Genomic DNA, 15,176 nt, shown 5'->3' with positions numbered 1-15,176 from the left:
AAGACATAAAAGGCACCAAAAAAAAAAAGAAAAGAAAACTTACCTTTAAACAAAGGATCCATGTAGTCGATTTTGAAAAGAAGCAATACATAGAAGAAAAGAACCCTTAGATGTAAAATACTGAAAAACTGTTACTGGTTTTCGCCATAGGCCCATAACGGCTGAATCACGTGGAATATTTCATTGTCCACAGGGTCTCCACAGAGCGATGAGGAGTCGCTCTGGCTTTTAGGTCACGGTAACGTTCGCTGGTTTCTTCATGGCAGAGATGGCACATCAGCACAAGGGTTCTCAGCTTCTGTACTTGTGAAATATAAATATCAGAAATACCGATAAAAAATGTACTCAGTGGCCTTTAATTTCAGTTTCTTAACTGGTGATCAGTACATATTTAATTTGTTATTATTATCTAAGTTGACTATTATGTTTTATATGCAAATAGTAGACTTCACCAGGCAGAAGCAGTGAGAAGGATGGCGCAGACAGACGTGGCCTCAGGTGTAAGGGCAGAGGGTACATCTGAGCAACTGCCCCAGCAGTTCAGGTTCGGACTTGGGTTATGGTGACGGCAGGGGACAGGGGGGGACACGCAGACCCGATTCCCAGAGGCCCTGAACGTCACTCTGGACTTCATCCTTTAGGGACTGGGAGCTTTCATAGGTCTTTATCACAGAAATTAGGTGATAATCATAGAAAACAATGATAAGGGCAAAAGCTACCGCTGAATAAGTAACCTACAATGGGCCTGACCCTTTTTGTTTCCGCTGTTATCTCAATCCTTCCAATAATTTTTAAAACTTTTTTTAGCCTCATTTTAGCCATAAGGAAACCGAAGGTCAGAAAAGTTAAGTAATTTGCTTGCGATTGCACAGGAAGTAAATGAGAAGGGAATCTGGATTGAAAAGAGGTCGCTCTCTAAAGTCCATATCCATTTTACTAAACTACAAAGTCTGTGCCATGTTTCCTAATAGGGTCACATTTATTTTACGATGATGAATTATGTTCTCTTGTTTTGATTGACTCTTTGAGAACTAAGAAACAAACTTACAGTGGGGGGAGAGAGGTGGTGCCTCTTAAAATGTTTATGTACATCACGTGCACAGTAAGTTTTGCTCAGGTTCTTGCTGTGTGGCTCACTGAGCTCTGCAAACCTCTGACTCCTGAAAAGTGGTGGAAGGTTTGAAGGTGAAACCTACTTAGTTGGAACTGCACTTCCACCCAGTTGGTCACCATCGCATAAGGGAGCACTATTCGAACAGCCTTCCCCGGTTTTCTGGGCTACCTCATATTAACCAGCAAAGTGTCTTGGGCACTTGTTGCATGTATAAGTCATGTAAGCCTCACAACAATCCCATGTGGAAAAGCCAGAGGCCCACAGAGGCTGCACGGCTTGCCTAAGGCCTCAGGCTAGTAAGAGGTAGATGAGGAATTCAACCTCAGGCACCGGACTCGAGAACCCTGGCTCCCAAACACTTTGCTACCCAGGCCCCACTGGACTGGGCTGTGTCTCTGCAAAGCTTCTTTCTGCTCGACATTGCTCAGCAGGCACAGTGGGCTCAACAGCAGCCCCTCCAGACGCATCCCCACCTGTCACCTCACAATGTGACCTGATTTGGGCATCAGATCTTATTTAGAGATTGGGTCTCAGCAGATGCAATGACTAAGGCTGGAGATGACCTCATGACTGGACTAGGATGGGCCCTCGTCCACAGCTGGTGTCCTTAAGAGGAGAGGACACAGAGACACAGAGAAGGCCATGTGAACACAGAGGCAGCGAGGGGAGCCATGCAGCTGTGGGTCAAGGCGTGCCAAGGATGTGGGGGTCCGCGAGGGGCTGGAAGAGCAGGGAAATCTCCTTCCCAGAGCCCTCAGGGGAGCGCGGCCCTGCTGACCTCTGGATTTGGTGCTCCAGACCCTGAGAGAGTGTATTTCTGCTGTTTTGAGCCACCCAGCATGCGATACTTTGCTGCAGCAGCTCTAGGAGATGAGACCAGTAGGTTAGTGGTCTCTAGGAGGAGTGAGCTAGGGGCAGCCTGTGGGCAGCGTGGAGCTGGGGCTTCCACTGCCCATCACTGTGGTCTTGAGCAGCTGACCCTGGAGCGAGGAGGGCTGGACTCCGTAGGCTCTGCTGCCTCGGTCTCGTTCCCTGGCCCTGGGCCCCTGCACGGCTGCCTCCGCCAGGAGGGAAGGGCTCTGTAGGCTAACAGCAGCCCCACAAGGGATGGTCGGGTCAGGATGGGGAGAGAGGAGGGGACAGTGCAAAAGAAATTACTAATCTCATGGGAGAGTTCAAAAGTGCTGGAGAGTTATAAAACATGATCTCCTGCTTAGAAGGATCCAGGGCAGGGCTCAAATCTAGAGATTCTTTTAAGAGCCAAGTCTTAAATAAATTCAGAATGACCGATTTATAATAAATCGTTTCCCATTTAAAATAAATTTTTAATATCTGTCAGCCAAGGTGAAAAATATGGTAGAGGGAAAATTAGATTCATAAATACTCAACTTGTCTGCAGTAGAAATGATCACAGCTGAGAAGATTCCTTCCAATCATCCTGCATCAGATTATACTGGCAACTTGAACGTTTTTTAAAAATGAAGCAAACCATGATTATTTTTTAAGACTGCCATTATTACTAAACTAGAGCAAACATTCTGCGCTGGTGCATTTCCGGAGCACTGGAGGTGTGCATGGTGTGTACTGAATGTTATGAGGCAACAGTCAAAAATGCAAACAGCTTGCGGTCGTGGTCATGATTTTTTTTAAAAAGACAGAAATTCAAATAGCAGAATAATGAAGGTTGTGGAATCACAGAAACAGTTGGGGAACATGTAACTTATCCAGAGCTGTTTCTGACTGAGACGATGTTCTTTAAGGAATGGGCCTCCCCACCCCCCCACCTCGACAGCCAAGTTCCTGAGTACAGCTCTCCTTCGAGGCAGACCCCATTCCAGAACCATCGTTAAGGGGATCCTTCCCATCTCGCTTTATAAAGACAAGAACACAAGTAACTGAACATGATTAAATTCTTATTATGCAATGAGATTTCTTAAAGTCTTTGAAACATTTAATTTAATAGAGATGGACAGATACACATTCATAGCAGCTGATATATTTTATATCTCCCACCACCCTCTTCCTCTTGTGTTGTGACGTCTGACTTACATTAGACCCTCTCTGAGCTTCTAGCACAGTGGACAACATTTTCACAATGGGACATCTTTAAAAAATAATTCTATTAAACATGCTATAATTTGAAAAAGAAGAAAAAGATTGTTCTAGTTTGCAAGCTGCCAGAATGCAATGTACCAGAAATGGAATGGCTTTTTAAAAGGGAATTTAATAAGTTACTGTGGTAGTTAGGTTCAGGTGTCAAGTTGGCCAGGTGAAGGTGCCTAGTTCTATTGCTGTGGGCATGTGCCAATGGCATGTGAACCTCATCTGTTGCTGATTATATCTGCAGTCAGCTAGGAGGCCGACCTCATCTCAGCATTCGCAGGTCAGCTCAGGCCTTTGGAGATGCCGAAAGGAATCACCCCGGGGAAAGTTGTTGGAACCCAGAGGCCTGGAGAGAAGGCCAGCAGAGATCGCCCTGTGCCTTCCCATGTAAGAAAGAACCTCAGTTGAAAGTTAGCTGCCTTTCCTCTGAAGAACTAATGAAATATATCCCCTTTTATTAAAGGTCAGTCCGTCTCTGGCGTGTTGCATTCTGGCAGCTTTGGTGGACTAGAACAGTTACAAATGTACAGTTCTAAGGAAGTGAAAGTGTCCAAATTAAGGCACCAACAAGAGGTTCCCTTGACTCAAGAAAGGCCGATGGGTCAGGAAGTCACGTGGCTGCACCTGCTGGTCCCTTCCTCCTGGGCTCTGTTACTTTCAGCCTCTGCTCCTGTGGGGGTTCCTCACGTTGCTTCTCCAGGGCTGGCTTTTATCTCCTGGCCTCCCTTGGCTCTCTCAGGTTCTGGCTTGTTCAACATCTCATGATGATGTCTGCTAGGCTCCAAGCATCTGCAAACATCTGTGTCTCTCTTCTCCGTGTGTGCACATCTGTGTCAGCTCTGCTCTGGAGTTCTGGTCGGCTCTGTCATTTCTGGCTCTCTCCAAAATGTTTCCTCTTTAAAGGATTCCAGTGAACTAAAAGACCCACCTGCAATGGGTGGAGCCACATCTCCATGGAGATAATCTAATTAAAAGTTTCTGCCCTACAGTATAGAATTAGGATTAAAAGAAATCAGCTGCCTCCACAAGATTGGCTCAGGATTAACACATGGTTTTCCTGGAGTACATAATATTTTTAAACCAGCATAAAGATATAGGAGATAAATCCTCCCCTGACTTTTATTACATATCAGAACATACCCAATTATAGCTGCACGGTCACAACTTTACTTGTAAATGTATTATTATTTACTCTTTGTAAATGACAAAAGAATGGTGAAAGCTCTAAAAACCTACACATGTTAAGATACTAAGGTGGGCAGGGGATGAGGCGATGGTAGTTGTGCTGGTTTGAAATTGTTATGTACCACAGGAAAGCCATGTTTTCTTTCCTAATTCAGTCTTGTGGGGCAGACCTAGTACTCAGTGTGGTAATCTTGATTGGATTGTCTCCATGGAGATGTGACACATCCAGTTGTCATTGTGACATCTTTTGTTAGACAGAGATGTGACTCTGCCCATTCAAAGTGGGTCTTGATTAGCTTACTGGAGTCCTTTAAAAGGGGAAACATTTTGGAGTTGCCTCAGAGCTGACAGAGATGCAGACATCTGGAAATGCTTGAAGTACAGACAGAAAGAGAAGACGCCTAGACACAGACGCTTGGAGATGCCGAGCCCAGCAGACGCCGCCATGTGACATCCCATGAGATCCTGACAAGTCAGAACCCAGAGTTGTGTCCTAGAGGAGCTGAGTGAAGCCCACAGATGCTTAGAGAGGAAACCACTGGCATCAAAAGCTGGAAGAAATGGGACCGGGAACAAGGACAGCGGACACCAGGCGTGTGCCTTTCTGTGTGACAGACATTGGTTTTCCTTAAGTCAAGGCATCTTTCTCCGGATGCCTTAGTTTGGACATCTTTATGACCTTCAAACTGTAAACTTGTAACTTAATCCCCTCTTTAAAAGCCATTCCATTCCTGGTATATTGCATTCCAGCCGCATTTAGCAAATTAATACAATGGTAATGATAAAGTCAGCTAAGATTTATTGAGCTCTTATGATGCTGTGGGTCAAGCAATGTGCTGTGTCATTTACGTGCATTATTTAAATTTTAAACAGACTTTATGAAGCACTATTGAATCTATTCAAACACATTTGAATCTATTTGGTCGTCAACGAGACAAAGTCCTCAAAACAGGCAAATACATAATATAACGCCAGGTCATAATGTTATGAAAAAATAAAGAAAGCTAAAGGGAGTAAAGGAGTAGTCAAGGGAAGTCTCTGAGGGGATGACAGTTAAGCAGAGACCTGAATGAAGTGGGTAAATGATCCATTAAATCAAAAGGAAAAAAACATTCCAGGCAGAGGGAACAAGTGAAAAGGCGCTGACAGAAGAAAAAGGTTAGCATGTTTGAGGAACAACAAGGGGACCAATAGATGGATTAGGGTAAGGGAAGGAAAAAATGAGAAGAAACAAGGTCAAAGAAGAACTTCTTGCAGGTCTCATAGGGAGTTGGGAAACGCATGATCTGAAGGAAGGATCATCCTGTCTGTATTAACATATTCAGTCCTTACAGCAAACCCATAAGGAGGATGTATTATTTCCACATAATAGATGAGGAAGCTGAGGATGAGGAAGAGAAAGTAGGTAATGCAATCTGTCTGGTTCCAGATCCAAGTTCTCGGCTGCCAAACCTCTGCCACCATGCCAGCACCATGGGCTCGTGGGGGTGGCAGCCGGCCTCCCAGGTGACCCCTGGTGATCCTCACCTGCTGTGACCACTCTCATGGGTCCTCTCCAGCACTCAGTAGGTCTACTTGTAATGTGGAAGTGACGATGTATAGCTTCCGAGGCTAGGTCAGGCAGATAATTGAGCAAAGCTCATGGAGAAGTCTCCACGGAAAGGATTAAAGCCTGGCACTCACGGCCCTAGGAAGGCCACCTGGGAAGAGGGGCTGCGTCATCAGGAAGGCCTGCAGATGACTGCACTCCCATCCACATCTTCACAACCACGTCGTGTGAGACCCAGCTGGTACCATCAGGAGCCACAACTGAGCTCCTGGCCCTTGGATTATTCTTGCTTTCAGTTACTAGGTTTTGGGGCAATTTGATACAGTAATAAATAAATAACATATCAAGCTTTTATAAAAACAGATGCTGCTTATACTATTGGGTCAAAACATTAGATAAAAAGGAAATATTAAAAAAACAAAGGCATATTGACTGGCTGCTTTTAATTTTTTAAAATGATTAAGTGGTCATTTTCTATAATTAGGAAGAAATTATTATGGGTAAGTGTGTATATCAATGTCCAGATATAAAATCTGATATTTATATACTTAATAATATATAATACATACTATAACGTGTGCTTATATATTAATATATAATTAATGCATTAGGTAAATGTAAATTAATATACAATGCTGTACTGATTAGAACTCAGAAGCAGGGAAACAGGGCTGTCCATGGTCAGGTCCATCTTGCCCTGACCTGGTTCAGTTGCTTCATGTGGTCCTGGCTCTGCATTGATTACGTTCTGTTCCTATGCCACCACGTGGGAAGAGATGCTAATGGTTCTCTTTTTTTAAATTATTTATTTTTTATTGATATATATTATATATTCACATACCACGTAATCATACAAAGTGTACAATCGGTGGTTCACAATATCATCATACAGCTGTTTATCATCACAATCAACTTTTTCTTTCTTTTTTGTGAAAAATAACATATATACAAAAAAAGCAATAAATTTCAAAGCATATTGTCATAAATAGTTGTTGAACAGACTTCAAAGTTTGGTGTCAATTCCACAATTTTAGGTGTTTATTTCTAGCTACTCTAAGATACTGGCGACTAAAAGAAATATCAATATAATGATTCAGAATCATACTTGTTTGTTAAACCCTATCTTCTCTGTATAACTCCAACATCACCTTTGACCTTTCTCCCATTCTTTAGGGGTATTTGGGTACCATTCTAACTTTTTCATGTTGGAAGGGGCTATTGATAAAATGGGATGGGGGATGGAACTACCTGATGTTCTGAAGACGTTGAGCCCTCAAGGTTTCAGGACTTGTCTGGTCCAGGGACCCAGCTGAGGTTATAGGTTTCTGGAAAGTCACCCTGGTGGATGGAACCTTTTTAGAATCTTATATAACACCCTAGGTGTTCTTTAGGATTGGCTGGAATGATTTTGGTTGGGCTTTGGCAAGTTATGATAAGGTAGCAATGTCTAACTGAAGCTTGCGTAACAGTGACCTCCAGAGTAACCTCTCAACCCTATTTGAACTCTCTCAGCCTCTGACACCTTATTGTTATACTTCTTTTCCCTCTTTTGGTCAGGATGGCATTGTTGATCCCATGGTGCCCAGGCCAGGCTCATCCCTGGGAGTCATCTCACATGCCACCAGGGAGAATTTCACCCCTGGATGTTATGTCACATGCAGGGGGGAGGGCAATGACTTCACTTGCAGAGTCGAGCTCAGAGAGACTGAGGCCACATCTGAGCAACAACAGATGTCCTCCAGAAGTAACTCTTAGGCATGCCTACAGGTAGTCTAAGCTTATCTACTACCTATGTAAACTTCACAAGAACAAACCTCAAGATCAAGGGCTTGGCCTATTGATCTGAGCATCCCTAATGTTTGACACAGTATCTGGGGTTTCCCCAGTGGTAAAATTTAATAGTTCCATATTGTTTCTCCCATCCCTCAAGGGACTTTGCCAATACTTTCTATCTGCTTAATATACTCTGGGATGTATCTTGGCATTACATTAAGCTATACAGCATTAAAGGCCCTCATTATTATTCTGGGTTCCCTGTGTTTGGACTGCTTAAATGATCTATCTAGACAGGTTGAGTTAGGTTATGTGCTACAGAAAATTTAGGTTCTGGACAGAATAAACTTTTCTTCCTTTGGTCTCAAAGAGTAGGTGAGGTTCTAAATACAGACAATGTCTTCCTTGCCCCCGTGTTCTGAATAACCTTCATCCCAACCTGATCAGTTTCATTCTTATCTCTACGTACCAGTTTATACATATATAAAACAACCCCTCAAAATCCAGAAATACCAATTACCACTCTGGACTTTGTCTGCTATAAGAGCTTACACTCTAGGCCCCTGTTTTCTTATAAGTATTTTTCCTAAATGAGATAATGGTTCTCTTTTAAGACTTCTCTTTCTCCATCTGAAATTGGCCAAACTTCATAATATAAGACTGGTGCCTCTAGCTTTAGTTTGCCTTGTGCCTTTTGGATAATTATGATACTATATATCAAGGTAATCTTGAGCTACAAAACCCCTGTGACATGCCAGATGATTATGGCGTGACGCTAACCTTTCAGATGACCAGATCTTCACTTATTAATGCTAATCGAGGGTTTCATAGGATGGGAACCCTATGAAGATTTAGAAGATTTTTTCGAGTTAGATTTCAACATTTTATTCATGTGCAAGAACATTATAAAATATTTAATAAGCTTCTTTAAGGTTAAATTTCATAGCCAACCTCATACATTTTGGACGGCTCTTGCTTTTGACTTTCTGTGCCCAGGTGGGGAGGAGAGCTCTCAGCCCTTCCTAATCTTTGGCTAAAGAACCATGAGCTCACCTGAGGAGCTAGTCTTTTCATAAAGATTCTTGGCCCCATGATTCCCCACCACTTCCGACATCCTCACCAGGCCTGCCGGCTGTCTCCTGCTTCCACTGACCAGGCAATATGAAATGACTTCTTCTGAAAATTCTGATATACAAAACTTCTCTACCTCTATCAGTGACACTGTCTACGACTGCTATCTGTGAGATAACATCCTTCCTGTTTTCCTCTGCCGCTGTGGACATTTATAAGGATCTTTTCACACACATGTTGGAAAATACCACTTTTAAGTTCATTCCTTACAGTAAATTAGCTGGAGTGAGGTGCTAGAGTGATTGAACACAGTCTCGACTCTTAAATATATTGCCAAGGTGGTGCAAAGTGGCTCAGTGGCAGAGTTCTCGCCTGCCATGCTGGAGACCTGGGTTCAGCTTCCGGTGCCTGCCCATGCAAACAACAAAACATATTGCCAAATTATTTCCAAAGTACATGCTACTAGCTAGGTCTGATCACTAAAGTGTTGCAACTATTGGGTATTTTTAATCTCAAGAGCATAAAAGGTAAAAGACAGCCATCATTCTCATTTATGTTTATCTTATAAAGGTATAGAAAATTGTATTACATTTACTGAATGAATGTGTGTGTGTGTCTGTTATGAGATAAGCACATAAAACTTCTGTGTCTTTAAGTATGCTCAATTTATTCTTGGTGCCTCTAACTCCATGAGCTGTAGATTTCGTTGGCTTACTGAATTTGGTAATTCAGTAATTACCAATGACTTGTATGGTTGAAGAAAAAATTACAGATATGATAGACAAAATTCATATCTGGGGGCAAATACAATAATGTATGATAAATGCTAAGATAGAAGTTCAGGATTCTGTGGCTGATACTTCACCCAAACCAGTGGGCTCAGGAAAGGCTGCCTACAGAAAGGGAGACATAGGTAAAATATGAAGATTGAGCAATTAGTTATTTAACAATGGAGCACGCAGCTGGAGAATGGAGAAGAAATATTATTAAGAGATCATGGCTTGGTCAAGGTGCTGTAAAAAGTCCAGTGTGGTTTCATCAGCTACTGTAAAAGAGATGAGCTATATTGATTTTTTTTCAATGCTGTCAAAATGCAATATACTGAAATGGAATGACTTTTATAAAGGGAATTTATTAAGTTACAAGTTTACAGTTCTATGGCCAGAAAATGTCCAACTAAGGCATCCAGAGAAAGATAACTTGACTTAAGAAAGGCCAATGTCTGTCAGCTGGGAAGGCATGTGGCTGGCGTCTGCTGGTCCTTGTTTCCAGTTCCATTGCTTCCAGCTTCTGCTGCCAGTGGTTTCTGCTCTAAGCATCAATAGCCTTCACTTAGCTCCTCTAGACACAGCTCTGGGTTCTGGCTTGTCAGCATCTCATGGGAGGGCACATGGCAACATCTGCTGGCCTCAGCATCTCCAAATGTCCATGTCTACACATATGCTTGCTCTGTTGGCACTCCAAGCATCTCCAAATGTCTGCAACTCTGTTGGCTCTGTCACTTCTGAAATTTCTCCAAAATATTTACTTTTTAAAGGACTCCAATTAACTAATTAAGACCTACCTTAAATGGGTGGAGTCATATCTCCATCTAATCAAAAGGTCCCACCCACAATTGAGTGGCTCAGTCTCCATGGAAACAATCTAATCAAAGGTTTCTACCCTACAATATTGAGTCAGGATTAAAGAATGCTTTATTTTGTCCTAAATTTTCTGTGGCACACAGTCTAACTCAACCTTTCTGTATAGTTCATTTAAACAACCCAAACACATGGAGCCCAGAATGGGAATGAAGGTTTGTAATTCTGTATAGTTTAATGTAATACCTGTATGTTGGGCAGATAATTAAAAAGTACTGGAAAAGTCCCTTAAGGGACTGGAGAAAAAATATGTTAAATAGTAAACTTTCCCACTTGGGAAACCTTAGTATTCTCTCAAACACTAGTGACTCTCAAGTCAACAGGCCAAGCCCTAGATCTTGAGGCTTGATCTTATGAAACTTATTCTGTGGTGGAGTAGCTAAGTCTACCTTTAAGTATGCCTGAGAGTTACTTCCAGATGTGGCTTCTCTCTCTCTAAGCCCAATACTGCAAGTAAAATCATTACCCTTCCCTCTACATGGGACATGACCTCCAGGGGTATGGGTCTCCCTGGCCACGATGTGGGACATGACTTCCAGGGATGAACCTGGACCTTACAGTGTGGGATCGACAATGCCTTCTTGACCAAACGTGGGGAAAGAAATGTAACAGATCTGGTATCAGTGGCTAAGAGATTTCAAATAGAGTCAAGAGGCTATTCTGGAAGCTATTCTTATGCAAGCTTCAGCCATATATTGCTAATTGCCACAGTTGGCCAACCCCCAGCCAACATCATTCCTATTAACCCTAAAGAACACCCAGGGCTTTATTTGAAATCTTATGGAAATTGCAGGCACTAAATTTACTTTTCAAAACCTGAAACCTTCAGATGGTTTGTAGACCAGATAAGTCCTGAAACCCAGAGGTGCCAGTATCTCCAAGAACATCAACTAGTTCCATACCCATTCCATGCTGTTGACACCACTTTTCAACATGAAAAAGTTAGAATGGGCATAACAAAACCCAAATATCCCTAAAGATTGGGAGAAGGAGGAGTTGTAACAGAGAAATTAGGATTTAACAAATGAGCATGCCTACCAAATCATTATATTGATATTTCTTCTTTAATCTCCAGTGTCTTGGAGTAGCTACAAGGAAAAACCAGAAATTATGGAACGGTAATCTATACTAAAATCTGTTCTATAACTACCTGTTAAACCGAACTTTGAAATTTGTTGCTTCTTTTGTATATATATTTCACATTTAAAAATGTTTAAAAAAACTAATTGTAGTTCTATATTGTAATGATGAACAAACTAAAAATAATATTAAGAAAACAATTCCATTTACAGTAGCACCAAAAAGAATAAAATATTTAGGAATAAATTTGAAAACTCTAAAACATTGTTGAAATAAATTAAGGAATACTGAAATAAATGGAAAGACATCCCAGGTAGACGTTTTGAAGGACTTAATAGTGTTAAGAGGGTGTGGTGTCTTGGAGTTATGTATCTCAGAAAAACATACTCTCAATCTTAATCCAAACCTATGGGTGTGAACTCATTGTAAAAGGACCTTTTAATGATGTTACTTCACTTAATGTGAGTCCTGAGTCTTAATCCTATCACTGGAGGCCTTACAGAGAACCCCACAGAGAGAAGCCATGGGGAGCTGGAAGTCAACAGAACCCAGAAGTGGAAGGAGAAGTCAACAGGTGCATTGTCATGTGATGATAAATCAAGGAGCCCCAAAGTTTTCTTAGCAGCTGGGAAATAATTGGCCTTGGGAGTAAGCAAGCCTTCTAACCTCTGATACTGTGATCCAATAAATTCCTGTTGTTAAGCCAACCCTTTGATTAGTGTTTGTTTTAGCATATAGGAGACTAAAACAGAGGCCAATACTCTGCTCATTGACTTACAGACTCAATGCAGTTTCTTTCAAAATCCCATTTGGATTTTTTTCCAGACATTAACAAGATGATCTTAAAATTCATATGGGAATTCAAAGGTCCCAGAATATCCAAAACAATCATGAAGAACATAATTAGAATTCTTTCACTTCCCAATTTTCAAAACTTACTGCAAAGATCCATAATCAAGACAGTGTGATAGTGGTATAAGGAGATATCTATACATTTATATTATATATATATTGCATTATGTACACCAATTTAGACACATTCTTAATCTTAATCTGTATTCCTGTCGGTGTGAATCCATTGCCAATAAGACCTATTAAAGATGTTATCATAGTTAAGGTATGGCATAAGCTGAAGAAATGCTTACATAGAGTGCCACAGGGAAGACCCAAAGATGGAAGTCAGTGGAACCTGGAAGAGAAAGGAGAACACGCCGCAATGTGAAATAAGGCAGGGATACATGTCAAGGAACCCCGAGAATTACGGGCAGCCAGCACTAGAATACTACAGATACTGGGAAGCAATCATTACTTGCTGACGCTTTGACTTTGCATTTCTCCTAGCCTCAAAACAACCTATAAACTGAACCAATAAATTTCCATTATTTAAGCCAACCCATTGTGTGGTATTTATTTATCATAGTAGCTAAGGAAAACTAAGACACTATATATCAGTGAAGTAGAATTGAGAATCCAGAAAAAAATACAAATATTTATTGCCAATTAACTTTTGACGAGGGTACCAAAAGAAATCACTGGGGAAAGAATAGTTCATTCATGAAATAGTGCTGGAACAACGGCTGCACAAACAACAGCATGGATTTGGATTTCTACTTCACACTGTAGGGTGGGTTGGTTGGTTGGGCAGTAAGGGCTGCTAACGGTTTTGGTGTTGTTTTAGGGGAGTGATGAAAATGTTTTAAAATTGATTGTTGTGATGTTTACACAGCTCTGTGGATATACTAAAAACCATTTAGTTGTACCTTTTAAGTGGTTGAATTAAGTGGTATATGAGTTACATCTAATAACTTTGTTATAAAAAAAACGCAAACTCTCCCGTCAGAATATGATGGTCTGTGACAAAGCTGTAACAGTGGTATGAAGAGAATGATTTGAACTCAGTTTAGGAGTTAGAGTCAACAAGCTCAGTGACATTATTTGGGAAGGTTCAGATGGTTTGGATAACTCAAATCTTGTAGGATTTCCTCGAGAGCTTTCATGGTAAGATGGAGAGTGATGATAGATCATAAAGGAACTGAAGCAAGAAGAAAACCAGCTCTCAGAGGGAGAGGACTGACCCTGCCAGGACAGACGTCCAGCTGCCATGATAGTAAAGGTGTGTCAGCTGTTAAAGTACTGACATACTGCCATGAAGATTAGAAGTAACTGCTTCCTGGAGCGACCCTCACCTACTCCCCCCCTCCTCCCTGTGCCGCCCGTGGGTCCTCCCAGCTGCAGTGGCCATCTGGACTTCTCCTCCCACCCGGCTCCCCACCTCCCCTCTAAAGGGATCTCCAAGCAGCTAAAGGGTCAACGTCTGCCGGGGGGCAGAGGCTGCTAGCGCCTTGCAGGACAGCTGCGACTTGTGCTTTGTTCTCATGGCTGATTATTTTAGGTGGAGGTTCAGAAAACCGTCCATGGTCACGTTGCTGGCTAACGTTTCGCCTCCAGAGAGGCTAACCTGCTGTCATATACCATCTCTACTCTTTGAAACTCTTTGAGTTTTCTCTGTGGCCTCATTTCTTACCTTGTCCAGGTTGCTAGCACAAACATCACTGATTGGTTAGCTTGCACAGCTAATCCTATGTTAGCATCACCTTCTGCGACGACTTGAATTGACAAATTCTGTTTCAAGCACTTCATGAATGTGAATTCATGTAATCCTAATAACAACTCCAGGAGGCAGGTACAGTTATTATCCTCTTGTTCCCAATGCCAAAACCACGGTGCCAAGTTCCCAGCTTGCCAAAGGCCCTGCAGTGCTTGAGAGGTAAAGCCAGGCGTGTACCCTGTCAGCCCACCCACGTAGCCCTCACACGGAGCGTGCTGTGGTCTCTCAGGGGCAGCGCTCATCTCAGGGCACACTCACCATGGCATGGCAGAATCTGGTCGGTTGACAGCGGTCATGTGTTGAGCTAAATAAAGCTCAGTGGCCGATGCAGTGCATGGTGCAGGCTGCAAACTCGTTTTCTTCAGCTGAGAGAAACCCACTCAGCGTGGGAGGAATGATATCGATAACAGCAGCAAATATATTTAGTATAATGCCATGCAGATCTCATTTAATATTACCCAATTTATCATAATTTATTACATCAAATTCATTTAAACTAATGTTTAGTCATTATCAATATTAATATAATAGGTTAATACTATGATATAATATGGATACATTTATATATTTACTAATATTTATTATTTTAGACAAATTTTTCAGAGACAACATTAGTGTGCTGTTCAACTGATATGTATGCATTGTTAGGTGAAAAACACTGACTCGGAGCTGTGTCATGAGCTCTTTGTGTGTGTGTGTGCCTAGAAACGTTCTGAAAGCATACAAAAGAAATTATTCACAGTGGCTCCCTGCGGGTACAAATAGGAGATAAGAAAACAGTTTGGGGGATATTTTCTTTTCATTTAACAACCTTCTGTTCTGTGTACATTTTAGCAGTAAGACTGCATTTTTTCTCTCATACAAAAAAATTCCCTTAAACCTGAATTTTATTATTAACCCTTATTATCATGAATGATCTATAGTTTAAAAGGGATATTTATGACCATAATATCATTTTATCCTCTCACTGTGAGGTATAAAGGGCAGATACTATCTCCTTATCACCTATAAGCATTTATTTGCACTCTTTTCATCATGTGCACACATTATAAT

General features: G+C 41.6%; 1 long non-coding RNA gene across 1 annotated transcript in view; it reads right to left on the bottom strand.

Moving 5' to 3' along the window:
- Positions 1–10,660: 10,660 nt before the first annotated feature.
- LOC143655544 (uncharacterized) overlaps positions 10,661–15,176 on the bottom strand; it is a 6,613-nt gene continuing 2,097 nt past the window's right edge. Inside the window, exons 2-3 of the long non-coding RNA XR_013162150.1 lie at positions 12,661–12,704; positions 10,661–11,523 (exon numbers count right to left, since the gene is read on the bottom strand). This is a non-coding gene — a long non-coding RNA (uncharacterized LOC143655544). The remainder of the gene's footprint in view (positions 11,524–12,660; positions 12,705–15,176) is intronic.

This window comes from Tamandua tetradactyla, chromosome 14, assembly GCF_023851605.1.
Source record: "Tamandua tetradactyla isolate mTamTet1 chromosome 14, mTamTet1.pri, whole genome shotgun sequence".
NCBI lineage: Eukaryota > Metazoa > Chordata > Mammalia > Pilosa > Myrmecophagidae > Tamandua > Tamandua tetradactyla.
Note: the sequence above shows the minus strand (reverse complement) of the source record. Positions and strands in the feature narration are given on the sequence as shown.